This window comes from Phocoena phocoena, chromosome 9 (assembly GCF_963924675.1).
Source record: "Phocoena phocoena chromosome 9, mPhoPho1.1, whole genome shotgun sequence".
Taxonomy (NCBI): domain Eukaryota; kingdom Metazoa; phylum Chordata; class Mammalia; order Artiodactyla; family Phocoenidae; genus Phocoena; species Phocoena phocoena.
In genome coordinates this window covers 9523842-9539035 of record NC_089227.1, presented here as the reverse complement: position 1 = coordinate 9539035, position 15194 = coordinate 9523842, and the positions used below count along the sequence as shown (strand labels likewise).

The window sequence follows — 15194 nt, the reverse complement described above, 5'->3', positions numbered from 1 at the left end:
AGATAAATGGAATCACACACAATTTGCCATTTTTTTCATCTGGCTTATTTCCCATAGCATAGCGTTTTCAAGTTTCATTCATGGTGTGGCATGTACAGTAGTCCCTCCTTATCCACAGGGGGAACATTCCAAGCCCCCCAGTGGATGCCCGAAACTGTAGATAGTACTGAACACTATGTATATTGTGTTTTTTCCTATACAGACATACCCATGATCAAGTTTAATTTATAAATTAGGCACAATAAGAGATTGACAACAATAATACAATAAAATAATTATAACAGTATACTGTAATAAAAATTATGTCACTGTGGTCTCTCAAAATATTTTATCGTACTGTAGTAACTCTTCTTCTTCTTGTGATGATGTGACATGAGAAAATGCCTACATGCTGAGACGAAACGAGGTGAACGCAGTAGGCATTGTGATGTAGCATCAGGCTACTATTGACCTTCTGACCATATGTGAGAAGGAGGATCATCTGACTAGAGTGATCCTGGAACATCGAGCCATGATGATGTCAGTGGTTGAATGTCAGGAGCAGACAATGTCAGGGATTGGGGATCTCGGGCAGAATGGCACAAGATTCCATCACACTACACAGAATGGCAGAAATTTAAGACTTATGAATTGTCTAAACTTTTTCCATTTAGTATTTTTGGATCACAGTTGACCCTGGGTAACTGAAACCTTGGAAAGTGAAACCATGGATAAGGGTGAACTGCTGTATCAGAAATTCATTCATTTTTATTTCGTTGTATGGATATACTACATTTTGTTTATCCAATCATCAGTGGATGGACATTTCTGTTCTTTCGCCCTTTTGGCTATTGTGAGTAATGCTGCAGCGAACAATGGTGCACAAGTATCTGTTTGAGTCCCTGTTTTCAGTTCATTTGGGCATATATCTAGGAGTGGAATTGCTTGGTCATATGGTAATCCTATGTTTAAGTTTCTAAGGAACCACCAAATTGTTTTCTACAGAACCTGCACCATTTTACGTTCCCACCAGGAATATGCAAGTGTTCTAATTTCTCCACATGCTCACCAACACTTGTTATTTGCCTTTCTAAAAAACATTATAACCATCCTAGTATGGGTGAAGTGTATCTCATTGTAGTTTTTGCACTTCCCTATTGAGTATTGACATGGAGGATCTTTTCATCTGTTTATTGATTATTTGTATATTTTGAAGAAATGTCTATTGAAGTCCTTTGCCCATATTTTAGTTGATTTGTCTTTTTGTTTTTGAGTTGTAGGAGTTCTTTCTACATTCTGGATATTAAAACCTTATTTTCAGGCTTCCCTGGTGGCGCAGTGGTTGAGAGTCCGCCTGCCGATGCAGGGGACACGGGTTCGTGCCCCAGTCCGGGAAGATCCCACATGCTGCGGAGTGCTAGGCCCGTGAGCCGTGGCCGCTGAGCCTGCGTATCCGGAGCCTGTGCTCCACAATGGGAGAGGCCACAACAGTGAGAGGCCCACGTACCGCAAAAAAAAAAAAAAAAAACCACTTTAATTTTAATGAAGTCCACTTTATCTAATTTTCTTTGGTTGGTGGTGCTTTTGGTATAATATTTAAGAAGCCAATATAAAATCCAAAGTTCTGAAGATTTATGTTTTTTCTTCCAAGAGTGTTATGCTTTTAACTCTTATATTTGGGTTGTTAATCCATTTTGAGTTAATTTTTGTGTATGGTGTGAGGTAGGGGTCCAACTTCATCCTATGAAACAGGCAAATTCATAGAGACAGATTAGTGGGTGATTAGGCCTGCGGATGGGGGGGTGGGATTAGTAGTGACTGCTAATGGGTAGGAGGTTTCTCTCTGGGATGATGAAAATAGTCTACATTTAGATAGTGGTGATTGTTGCATAACTGTGAATACATTAACAACCACTGAATCGTACACTTTAAAAGGGTAAATTTTATGCTATGTGAATTATACCTCAATAAAGCTGTTATTAAAACAAACAAACAAAAAGAACAGCTGGTTGCCCCTTAGGAGGGGGACAGGACTGGCAGCCCCGCCTCCTGCTTCTAGGAGAGAAAACATGCTGCCCTCCCGTGGCCTCCAGTGGCTGCCGGCCAGACTCTTGCACTGCCAGGGCTGTGTTCTAAATCAAACACGTGGCCCAGGCCCAGGATTCTTTCTCCTCTGCAATGTCACATTTTAGGGAGCCCTTCCTGCACTTGGAGGGGCACGGGTGTCAGCATCCTCCCAGGGGCCCTGGAGAGGCAAACTTAGTGGCCTTCCTAGGCAGAGGCTGTTGACAACCGGGTCCAGAAAGGAGAAGGCGGCAGACACGGGGTGAGGACTGTGCCTGACAGAATGTGTATGGGTCCCTGGGCCACCCCTGGCCCCCTCCGTATGACCCAGGCTCTAGGCTGGGAGCAGAGGGCGGGAGCCAGTCTGGTTGGTGCCACTGCTGTGTGGCCCCCAGTGGGCCTCTGCCCGGGAAGCTCGGGTTCCCCACCAGGCCCCAGGGGCCCTGAGCCGTCTCTGACTTCGTGCCTCCCAGCAGAGCAGGGGCCCAGAGGAAGCAGAATGCAGCTGGGTGCGAATGCAGGCTGGGGAAGGCAGCTCCCTGGGGTCCAGTGGCTAGGACTCAGCACTTTCCCTGCTGGGGGCCAGGCCACACAATGTGGCCAAAACCAGCAAACCAACAGATGAACAAAGCAGCCTGGGGAGAGGGTCCTACAATGGTCCCCATGAGGTCCATGAGGCCAGGAAGGAGAAGGACCAGAGCGTAAGCTCCCAGGAGGGCATGGCCCTCCCCCTCCTGGCTCAGAGGCCCTAGAGGCCTGGCTGGCCTGCGGCCCCTGGTCTCAGGCCCTTGCAGCTCCTCAGCAGGACTCAGCAACCACCTGGCCGCTGCAGACCCGCCTTGGCATTTTAATTACAGTCATTAAGATGCCTCCTTTTGCTGTGGCCATGTATCTTCCAGGCCTTTCTGTGCAGAGCACCTCAGCCTCATCTCCTCCACCTGGCTCCTAACCCTCTCCCCTGCCCCTCCAGGGCTCACAGTCCCCTAGGGCTTCTGGTCCCCGTGTCCTCAGCTGGAGGGGCTGGGTTCTAGGCCGCACCTCAGGAACCCTGCCCCCAAGGTGCCCAAGGGTGCTCACTGCAGTATCCCCTGCCCCCAGCCTCTCCCCGTTGGGAGCCCCCAGCCCCGTGTGCTGCCTCCACACAGACTCCCCGTGGAGTGGGAACTCCTCCACGGGGCCACTGTCCCTCCACAGTTTGGATGTGACACACACCCTGTCTGTTGGTCTGTCCCCTCGCAAGGCTATGAGCAAAGCGCCTGCCTCCTTGTGCCCCCTCTAAGACCTGGGCCTGTGTCTGAGTCTAATTCCCAGGAAAAGCTGTTCAGCCAAACTTAGCACAAAATGGCAATTCTGGGGTTGAACTCTACCTAGCAACAAGATTAGCAGCTGATTTTGCAAACTGGTATTTTTATCTCTGGGACTGGAACAGCTGAGAAAAGTGGCCTCCTCCTGCACCACCTGGGGACCCCACGTCCCCACACGCTCCTCCTGGCCCCAGGCCCGGCTCTGCCTTCCCTTCTTGCTTGCAGGGGTCCCTGAGCCCGGGGGGTGGGGACAGGGATCGCAAGAGCCTCCCGCAAGCAATGTCAGCCCCCAGGTCCGTGAGGAGACGCTAGATGGATGCTGAGGCTCCCTAAGCAGCCTGTCTTCCTGTCCTCACTCACTGTCTCCCTTTTCCTTTTCCTCATCCCTCTGTCCCCCCGTCCCAGATAATTTGCACTTTCCACACTGTGCTGTGCTTCGTGCCCCAGCAGACGCGGGGGTGGGGGGAGGGGTCTGTGGGGCCGGGGTCACAGCAGGCTGGGTAGCTGCAGGATGCTCTGGACCACTTCCTCGCACCCCTCTCCCAGCTCCTCTCTGCCTGCCTTCTCTCCGCCCCTCACAATGATGGGAACCTTCCGGCAGCCTCAAGCCCCAGTGCCATTTGTGTGGGTTGCCATCTGCCAAGCTGTCATCTAGGAGCCATCATGGCTCCTTGTTTTAGAGAGAAAATATTGTGATGGTAAAACCTCCCGGAAATGGACTTCCAGTTCCAGAACAGGATGGATGGCGTGGACTCCCTTTTCCAGTTCCTCCTCCCTGGACATAATCCAGCAGACACCCATTAAAGGATCCTGAAAGCTGGAAAGAAGTCAGGCAGGCTGGGGCCACGGGACTTGAGAATAACATGTTGTATGTCCCGGCATTGCTTTTTATCTCCCACAAACCCATGGCTGGCGCAGGAGCCTGCAATCTGAATCGCCACTAGGCATCGACAAAACAGGCAGACAACAGGAAAGGCTGCCCTCGGGCCCAAGGATGGGAGAGGGGAGGCCCAACAGAGCTGGTGCTGTGGGCTCCCCCACCAGACACCTAAGGGAGAAAGCGTCATGGAGCCCTGAGTCTCTCCACCTCCAGCCAGTGCCATACAGAGCCCCAGGCCCAGTGGAAGCACGCCGGCCTCACAGGCCGCGCTGCCATGCAAGAACTCCAAAAACTAAACCTTGGAACCCTAACCCATAAAAGTAGGCCTGAAAGTATACAATAAACCTGAAAAGGGTGACTTCCTGCAAAAATAGAGGAGTTAAATAAGATTAAGACTCATAATAACCAAAATATCCAGGATACAGTTGAAAATCCTTCGTCATAACAAGAACAAGGAAAACCACAATTTGAATGAGAAAAGACAACCGAGGGCAATGCCAAGCTCAACTGGCCGTTGGAAGTATGGGGCAAGATTTTTAGAGCAGCCATCATAAAAATGCTTCAATAAGCAATTAAAAACTTTCTTGAAAAAAATGAAGAAATGGAAAGTCTCAGCAAAGAAGTTTTATGTTTTTTTATAAAAAATTTCTCTATAAAGAAAAATATTTTCTACAAAGTAAAAATTGTACCTACAATTTTTGAGTTTTTATCAGAAATGGATGTTGAATCTTCTTAAATGCTTTTTCTGAATCTATTGAGATGATCATATGGTTTTTATCCTTCCTTTTATTAATGTATTACATTGATTTGCAGATGTTGAACCACTTTTGCATCCCTGGAATAAACCCCACTGGACCATGGTATATGATCATTTTAATGGATTGTTGAATTCAATTTGTTAATATTTTGTTAAGAATTTTTGCATCTATGTTCATCAAGGATATTGGCCTGCAATTTTCTTTTCTTGTGGCATCCCTAGCTGGTTCTGGTATCAGGATATTGCTAGCCTCATAAGATGAGTTTGGGAGAGTTCGTTCCTCTTCTGTTTTTTGGAAGAGTTTGAAGAGGACTGGTATCAATTCTTTTTTGAATGTTCGGTAGAATTCACCAGTGAAGCCATCTGGTTCTGGACTTTTGTTTGTTAGGAGATTTTTGATTATGGATTCAATCTCCTTCCTAGTAATCAGTCTGTTAAGATTTTCTATTTCATCATGATTAAGTCTTGGTAGGTTGTATGTTGCTAGGAATTTATCCATTTTTTCTAGGTTGTCCAATTTTTTGGTGTATAATTGTTTATTCCTCTTTCACTTCTGATTTTATTTATTTATTTTATGTATTCTGCTTATCTTGGTAAGTCTAGCTAAAGGTCTAGCAATTTTATCTTTTCAAAGAACCAGATCTTAGTTTCATCGATCTTTTCTATTGTCTCTTTAGTCTCTATTTCACTTATTTCTACTCTAATCTTTGTTATTTCCTTCCTTCTACAAACTTTCAACTTTGTTCTTCTTTTTCTTGTTCCTTGAGGTATAAAGTTAGGTTGTTTGAGACTTTTTTTGTTTGTTTCTTGAGATAGACATCTATTGCTATAAACTTCCCTCTTGGCAACACCCAGCTGACCACGGCACTACAGGACTCAGCAGCCAGCGTGGAGCAGTGGAAGAGTCAGTTCTCCCTCTGCCACGATGAGAACGACCAGCTCTGGAACAAGATGTGATGAGCTGGAAGAGCAATGCAGTGAGATAAACAGAGAGAAGGAGAAGACTATCCAGTTGAAGAGAAGAGTTGAGGAGCTGGAATCAGAACTCTGAGAAAAGGAGACGAAGTTGAAAGACCTCCAAAAACAAAGTGAAATCATTCCACAACTCCAGTCAGAGTGTGAATACATCGCTGAGAAACTAGAGGCAGCAGTCAGTCAGAACCTAGAAGACAACGTGTGTTCTCTGAAGACGGACATTGAGAAGAGTAAGTACCGACAGCGCCACCTGAAGGTGGAGCTGAAGAGCTTCTTGGAGGTGCTGGATGGGAAGACTGACGACCTGCACAACTTCCGCAGGGGCCTCTCCATGCTGGGCGCCAACCACTAGGGCCATTTGAGTCCCCAGTGTGTGCGTGAGACAGAGTAGCACTACGATGTCCTCCCATTCGCGTTGCTTCTGTAAATGCAGGTGCAGGTTGGCGTGTTTCCAAACCAGGGATGCCGTCCACTCTCTCCTCTCCAGAACAGAAATCTCCCCTCGCTTCTCTGGCCTTGCAAGTTTGCAGACAACTGGACAATTCTGACTCAAGAATCCAGAACTAGGTCTACCTTAAACGTTTATGCAGTCAGGGCAGGGATGTCCATATCTTTCTGAAGGGCTGTTGCAACCATATGAACTGAAAGAGTATTTTCTAATCCAAATATAAATACCCTTTCCACCTCCTGTTTTTGAGTAGCATTCATAGTATTCGAATGTCCATCAAGCCTCAGTGTATGGGGGTGTGGTGACAGCAACTTCCCTCTCAGTATATACAGAGATGCTTTAAAACAACCACTTAGCAGAAACTTGTCCCGAGAAAGAAAACAAGTTTCTGGTGGGTGTGTTTTCTGGCACGGGAATCGCCTATATGCACTCTGCCTGCTTCCACCCGCCCCCAGTTTGTAGGGTTGTGACAACTTTCCTTCTTGGTTTTAATTTCTGAGATTACCATGCTGTGTGGACAGCATGCAGTGAGGGTGCATAACACCGTGCCTGGCACAAAGTAGGTGCTTAATAAATATTTGTTTAATTAAATGTATTTTTTAAAAAAACACTTCCCTCTTAGAACTGTTTTTACGGCGGCATCCCATCAGTTTTGGTATGTTACATTTTTGTTTTCATTTGTCTCAAGGTATTTTTTGATTTCTTCTTCAACCCATTGGTTTTTCATTAGCATGTTGTTTAATCTCCACATATTTATGAATTTTCCAGTTTTCTTCGTGTAATTAATTTCTAGTTTCATACCATTGTGGTCAGAAAAGATGCTTATATGATTTCAATTCTCTTAAATCTATTAAGTCTTGCTTTGCAGTCTAACATACAAGCTATCTTGTAAAATGTTCCATGTGCACCTAAGAAGAATGTGTATTCTGTTGCTTTTGGATGGATTGTTCTATAAATATCTGTTAAGTCCATCTGCTCTAACATGTTGTTGAGACCAATGTTTCTTTATTGATTTTCTGTCTGGATGTAAGTGGGGTATTGAAGTCCCCTACAACTATTGTGTTGCTGTCTATTCCCCCCTTTAGGCCTGTTAATATTTACTTTACATATTTAGGTGCTTCCACATTCAGTGCATACATAAATGTTATAGCCCCTTGTTGGACTGACCCCTTTATCATTATGTAATACCCTTCTTTATCTCTCATTACAGTCTTTTATTGTCTGTTTTGTCTGATATAAGTATAGCTATTCCAGCTTTCCTTTGGTTTCCATTTGCATGGGATATCTTTTTTCATCTCTTCACTTTCAGTCTGTGTGTCCTTACGTTTAAAGTGAGTCTCTTGTAGGTAGCCTATAGATGGGTCTTGTTTTTTTTAATCCATTCAGCCACTCAAAATCTTTTTTTTTTTTTTTTTTTTTTTTGCGGTACGTGGGCCTCTCATTGCTGTGGCCTCCCCCCTTGCGGAGCACAGGCTCTGGACGTGCAGGCCCAGTGGCCGTGGCTCACGGGCCCAGCCGCTCCGCGGCATGTGGGATCCTCCCGGACCGGGGCACGAACCCGTATCCCCTGCATCGGCAGGCAGACTCTCAACCACTGCGCCACCAGGGAAGCCCCACTCTAAATCTTTTGATTGAAGAATTTAGCCCACTTACATTTAGGGTAATTATTGATAGGTATATGCTTACTGCCATTTTGTTAATTGTTTTCTGGTTGTTTTTATAGTTCCTCTCTCTTCCTTTCTTCTCTTTCCTCTTCTTTTCCTCCTTCTTCTTCTTCCTCTTCCTTTGTGACTTGATTTCTTTTGTGGTATGCTTATATTCCTCTCTCTTTATCTTTTGTGTGTTTACTGTAGGTTTTTGCTTTCTGGTTATATGAGGCTTACATATAACAACTTGTAACTATAACAGTCTATTTTAAGTTGATAACAACTTATGTTTGAGCCCATTCTAAAACTCAACATTTTTACTCCTCTCCACCCACTGCTTAATGGTTTTGATGTCACATTTTACATATATTTATCTTATGTATCCCTTAGCTAATTGCTATACTCATTATTACCACTTTTGTCTTTTAATCATCATACTAGCTTTATAAGTAATCAAACCACTACCTTTACTGTATATTTACCTTTACAAATGAGATTTATACTTTCATATGTGCCCTTGTTACTACTTAGCAGCCTTTCTTTCAGCTTAAAGAAGGTTCTTTAACATTTCTTGTAAGGGTAGTTTAGTGGTGATGAATTCCTTTAGCTTTGCTTGTCCATAAAACTCTTTTATCTCTCCTTCAATTCTGAATGGTAACTTTACTGGGTACAGTATTCCTGGTTGGAAGTTTTTTTTTTCTTTCATCACTTTGAATATATCATGCCACTCCCTTCTGGCCTGCAAAGTGTATGCTAAAAAAAAAAATCTGATGATGGTTTTATGGGGGTTCCCTTGTATGCAACAAGTTGTTTTTCTCTTGCTGCTTTTAAAACTCTCGTCTTTAACTTTTGACACTTTAATTATAGTGTGCTTGGTGTGGGTCTCTTTGGATTCCTCTCTTTTGGTAGCCTTTGGCTTCTGGCTCCAGATGTTTGTTTCCTTACCCAAGTTAGGGAATTTTTCATCATTATTTCTTCCAATAAGATTTCTGCCCCTTTCTCTCTCTCTTCACCTTCTGGGACTCCTATAATGCAAATGTTAGTCTATTTGGTGTTGTCCCATAATTCCCTCAAGCTACCTTCACTCTTTTCATTCTTTTTCCTTTTTCCTGCTGTAATTGGGTGAGTTCCACTGCCCTGTCCTCAAGTTGACGGATTGTTTTTTCTGCTTCATCTAGTCTGCTGTTGAACCCTCTGGTGTATTTTTCAGTTCAGTTATTGTATTCTTCAGCTCTGTTACTTCTATTTGGTACTTCCTTATATTTTCCATCTCTTTGTTGAAGTTCTCACTGTGTCTATCCATTCTTCTCCCTAGTTCAGTGAGCATCTTTATGACAATTACTTTGAACTCTTTACCAGGAAAATTATTTATCAGGTAAACAATTAAATATCATTTAATTATTTCACTAAAGTTTTTTTCTGGGGTTTTTATTTTGTTCTTTCATTTGGAAACTATTCCTCTGTTTCTTCATTTTGCTTGACTTTGTGTAGCTTTCTATCCAGTAGATGAAACCACCACCTCTCCCAGTCTTGAAGGAGTAACCTTGTCTAGAAGATAAAACTTGTTCAACCCTGCCCCAACTCTTGATTTTCCCTCAAATTTTGTACTTGTCCAAACAGCCTATTCTATTTTTAATAGCTCCCAGTAGTTAAGAATGTGCCAAGACCTGTCAATGTCCCGAAGAAGAGGATCTCAGTACCTAGATTCATGCTCATGCTGACTGGAAGTCCGACCTTCAGGCAGCAGCTTTTAAAGTATGCAAATACACACAGTCCTGTGGAACTGTAAGCGTAAGCCCTGCGAGCCACCAGAGCCAGGTGATCTGGAGTTATCCCCTGGGCCACAGTTACAAAAATCAGGGCTCCTGATGAGCATAGCTCTTTTCTTGGTGATACCAGTGAGCTGGAGCAAGGCAGGTGGAGAGTGCCAAGATGGTGTCAACAGCCTACACGCCTTGAGAGTGGCTCTGTAAGCCACTAACTGTGGGCCAAACCTGAAGTCTGTCCCTCAAGCTGATGCTCTAAGATAAGCAAAGAAGGCTTCTTCACGGAAAGACTGGAGGGTATGCCTCAGTCCACTGTGCCCCGGGGGTGGCAGCCTGCCAAGAACCATCTCTCCAATTGCCACAGTCCTGTGCGACTCAGGAATGCAAGCCCTCCTAGTCCTCAGAACCAGGTGATCAAGGGGTGTTTCCTGGGTGGCTGCCACCGAAAAATGGGCACCACACAAAAATAACAGAGCACCAATGCAGGTAAAGATACCCTCCAGAAGACATGGCACTCTGTAGCACGGCAGAGGATAAGCAGAAAGATAACGTCCACCCTCCGAGATCTCTAGAAAAGATTATAATTAGCCCCTAAATGCATACCTAATTAGAAGCCTGCCCCTCAGGCCTCAGTCATGATGATTAGCCAACAGGCCTTCTTCATAGAAAGACAAAGCTCCTGGGTCTGTTACTTCTTGCTGAGCCTGAGGATGGCTGTTTAAGAACTCTTTCTCCATTGCTTACAGTCCTGTGAGACCCACGAGTGTACGCCCCACTGGCCACCAAGGCCAGGCAATGTATCAATAGATGTGTCCCCTGGAAGCAGTCACAAAAATCAGGGCACCAGACAAGGGTATGAGCTCCTTTCTGGGTGACGCCAGTTATTACAGTCCTATGGGACGAGGAATGCAAGCTCTTCTGACCTCCAGAGCCAGGTGATCAAGAGGCATCCCCTCGGCAGCAGCCACAAAAATCAGATGTGTGTAGAAGTTCCCTTCCAGGAGATACTGGTGCTCTGGAGCATGGCAAAGGGAAAGCACAAGCGCTACCAGTCTCCATCCCCAGAAAGTGTTCTAGCAGGCTCTTAGATGTGTGTGTTAAATTAGATGCCTGCCTCGCAGGCCAGTGCTTTAATATAAGCAGATGAGCCTTCTTCACTCTAAGTCTGGGTGTGATCGGCTGCCTGTGAGCTGGGCCCTAGAGTGTGTGGGTCCAAGTGCACCAGCCCTTTATAAGAGTCTCCACTCATATCGTTACAGTCTTGTGGGTCTAGGGGTGTGAGTCCCATCGGTCTTCAAAGTTAAATGTTTTAGGGGCTCGTCTTTCAAGTGCATGTCTTAAAAGCTGGCGTGCCTGATGTGGGCACCTCTCATCAGAGAGAAGCTCCAGGTTTTGAGCTCCTTCCCAGCCGCTCCTACCCACTTCGATGTGGTTTTCTTCTCATTTGCTGAGTACAGTTATCACTCAGCCAGCCCTTAGGTTTCTCTAAGGGGAAATTGTTCCATATATAGTTGTAGAGTCAGCGTTTCTGTGGGAGGAGGGGAGTTTAGGATCTTCCTAAGTCACAGTCTTGAACTGGAACCAGGACTACATCAAACTAAAAAGCTTCTGCAAAGCAAAGGAAGCCATCAACAAAATGAAAAGGCAACCTACTGAACGGCAGAAAATATCTGCAAGTCAAATGTCTGATAAGGGGTTAATATCCAAAATACATACAGAACTCATACAACTCAACAGCAATAAAAAATAAATAAACAATAAAAAATTTAAAATTCAATTTAAAAATGGGCAGATCTGAATAGACATTTTTCAAAGAAGACATACAGATGGCCAATAGGTACATGAAAAGGTGTTCAACATCACTAATCAGCAGGGAAATGTATATCAAAACCATAATGAGCTATCACCTCACACCCGCTAGAAAGGCTACTATCAAAAAGAGGAGAAACGCAAGTGTTGTCAAGAATGTGGAGAAAGGGGAACTCCTGTGCACTGTTGGCAGGAATGTAAATTGGTACAGCTACTATTGAAAACAGTATGAAAACTTCTCAAAAAATTAAAAATAGAAGTACCGTACGATCCAGCAATTCCACTTCTACATGTTTATCCAAAGAAAATGAAAACATTAACTCAAAAAGATATATGTTCCCTCATATTCATTGCAGCATTATATACAGTAGCCAAAACATGGAAACAACCTAAATACCCACTGCTGGATGAATGGATAAAGAAATTGTGGTATACACATACAATGGAATATTATTCAGCCATAAAAAAGAATGACATCTTGCCATTTGTGACAACATGGATGGACCTCAAGGGCATTATGCTAAGTGAAATAAGTCAGACAGAGGAAGACAAATACCATATAATGTCTCTTATAAGTGGAACCTTTAAAAAAAAAAAAAAAAAAAAGCTCATAGATATAGAGAACAGATTGTTGGTTGCCAGAGGTGGGGTTAGGGGTTGGAGGAATTTTTTTTTAATTTAAATAAAATAAAATTTTAAAAAATAAATATTTTCTATAAAGTAAAAAGTATAGGGGACTTCCCTGGTGGTGGAGTGGTTAAGAATCCACGTGGTAATGCAGGGGACATGGGTTTGAGCCCTGGTCCAGGAAGATCCCACATGTCGCGGAGCAACTAAGCCCATGCACCACAACTACTGAGCCTGTGCTCTAGAGCCCACGTGCCACAACTACTGAGCCCAGGTGCCACAACTACTAAAGGCCGCGCACCTAGAGCCCATGCTCTGCAGCAAGAGAAGCCACCACAATGAGAAGCCCATGCACTGCAACAAAGAGTAGCCCCCATTCACCGCAACTAGAGAAAGCCCACACGTGGCAACGAAGCAAAAATAAACAAATAAACAAAAAAATGATAGAACTGAAAAATATACTAACCAAATTAAAAACTTTGCTGGATGAACTCTCTAGTAGACTGGAGATGACAGAGGATATAGAATCAGTAAACTTGAAGAAAGATCAATAGAATTTACTCATTCTGAATAACAGGAGGAAAACAGACTGAAAGATAAAATGAACAGAGCCTCACAGATCTATGGGACAACGACACAAGATCCAACATTTATATCATATCATTCATATCATCTCAGAAGGCAGGGAGAAAGAATGAGGGGGTGAAAAAGTAATTAAATAAGGTCTTTTAAAGCATCCCAATTCTTACAAAAGACATAAATGTACAGATTCAAGAAGCTGAGAAAACCCTAAATAGGAAAAACCTAAAGAGACCCACACCAAGACACATAATGATTAAACTTCTGAAAGCTAAAAGCAAAGAAGAAAATCTTAATAATAGCCAGACAGAAATGATGTATTTATAATAGAGGAATACCATTCAAATGATAGCAGATTTCTCACCTGAAACCCTGGTGGTCAGAGGTGAGTGGCACAACATTTTTCAAGTGCAGAAAGAAAAGAATAGCCAATTGCAAAATCCAGTGAAATTATCCTTCAGGAAGGCAGGGGAAATAAAGATATTCCTAGATGAAGAAAAACTAAGAGAAATTTAAAGAATGGCTAAAGGAAGCTCTCCGAATAGAAAATAATAACAAAAGAAGGCTGGAAACTTCTTCAAGAAAAGAACAATGGAAGGACAAATATAAAGATAAACAGGGAATTCCCTGGTGGTCCAGTGGTTAGGACTCTGTGCTTCCACTGCCAGAGGCCAGGTTAGATCCCTGGTCAGGGAACTAAGATCCTACAAGCCACGTGGTGTGGCCAAAAAGTAAATAAAGATGAACACAATAGACTACTTCACTTCATGAATTTCTTTAATCACATTTTATGGCTAAAGCAAAAATCCTAATACCATCTAATGTGGTTCCTCAACATAGAGGAAATACTGAAGACAGTTGTATTTTAAAATTTGGAAGGATAAAGAGACATTAACCAAAGTGTCTACACTCACTCAAAGTGATAAAATGTCAACACCAATGGACTGTGATCAGTTATATATGTATATGGAAATACCTAGTGAAATCACTAAATAAAAGTATGCAAGGCAATATACTAAAAAATGTTACAAATAAATCAGAGTGGAATTATTAAAAAAGGTTCAAGAAATCCAAAGAAAGCCAAGGAAAAAGAAACAGAGGAATGAGAAACAAAGGGAAAAAAACAGAAAATTTATATAACAAATAAAAGCCTAACATACCAATAATTAACTATATATGGTCTAGATACACCAATTAAGAGACAGAGATTGGTAGAATGGATAAAAAAACATGCTCCAACTACATTCTGTCTACAAGGAACTCAGTTCAAAATAGAATGAAAATAAATGGATGGGAAAAGTATACCATGTAAACATATACTTTTTATTATTTTTATGATTTATATTAATATAGCAGGAGTGGCTATATTAAGTTGAGATAAAGCAGTATTCAGAGCATAGAAAATTACTAGGGACAGAGATGGACTTTACCTAATGATAAAAAGATATACCAAATAGGTATAGCAATCTTAAGTGTGTATGTATCAAACAACAGAGCTTCAAAATGCATGAAGCAAAACTGGTAGAGCTGAAAGGAGAAATTGAAAAATCCGGAATTAAAATTGGGGACTCTCAGGGAATTCCCTGGCAGTCCAGTGGTTAGGACTCTACACTTTCACTGCCAAGGGCACACATTCAATCCCTGGTTGGAGAACTAGGATCCCACAAGCCACATGACACAGCTGAAAAAAAAAAAAAAAAAAAAAGTTGAGGACTCTCAGCAATTGATAAAACTACCAAACGGACAAGGATATAAGAAGTGAACAACACCATCAACCAACAGGAATTAATACTTACAGAACACACTCTACACCCAACAACAGCAGAATACACATTCTTTTCAAGTGCCCACTGACACCCACCAAGATAGACCACATCCTGGGTCATAAAACAAACTTTAACAAACTTAAAGGAATTGAATCACACAGAGTATGCCCTCTGACAATAATGGATTTAAAGCAGAAATCAGTAGAAAGACAAGAGTTTGTAGGAAACTCTACAAACACTTGCTTGGAAATTTAACAACATATCTGAAAGAAGAAGTCTCAAAGAAAAGTAAGACACAGAAAACTGAATTTAAAAACAAGTTGTTGGATGCAGCTAAAGCAGCACTGAGAGGGAAATTTATAGCATTATGCATACATTAGGAAAGAGGAAAAACTGCAGATTAATTACCTAAGCTCCTATCTCAAGAAACCAGTAAAAAGAAGAGAAAAATAAACCCAAAGGAAGGGGAAGAAAATACAAAGGATAAGAGCAGAAATAAACAAAATAAAAAACACAAAGACTACAGAGAAAATAAATGAAGTAAAAAGCTGATTCTTAAAAAAAATCAATAAAATTAATAAAACTCTACTAAGA

General features: G+C 42.7%; 1 pseudogene; it reads left to right on the top strand.

Annotated features, from left to right (window-relative positions):
* Window positions 1-388: 388 nt before the first annotated feature.
* LOC136128543 (homer protein homolog 2 pseudogene) lies at window positions 389-6311 on the top strand (annotated as a pseudogene).
* Window positions 6312-15194: the final 8883 nt, after the last annotated feature.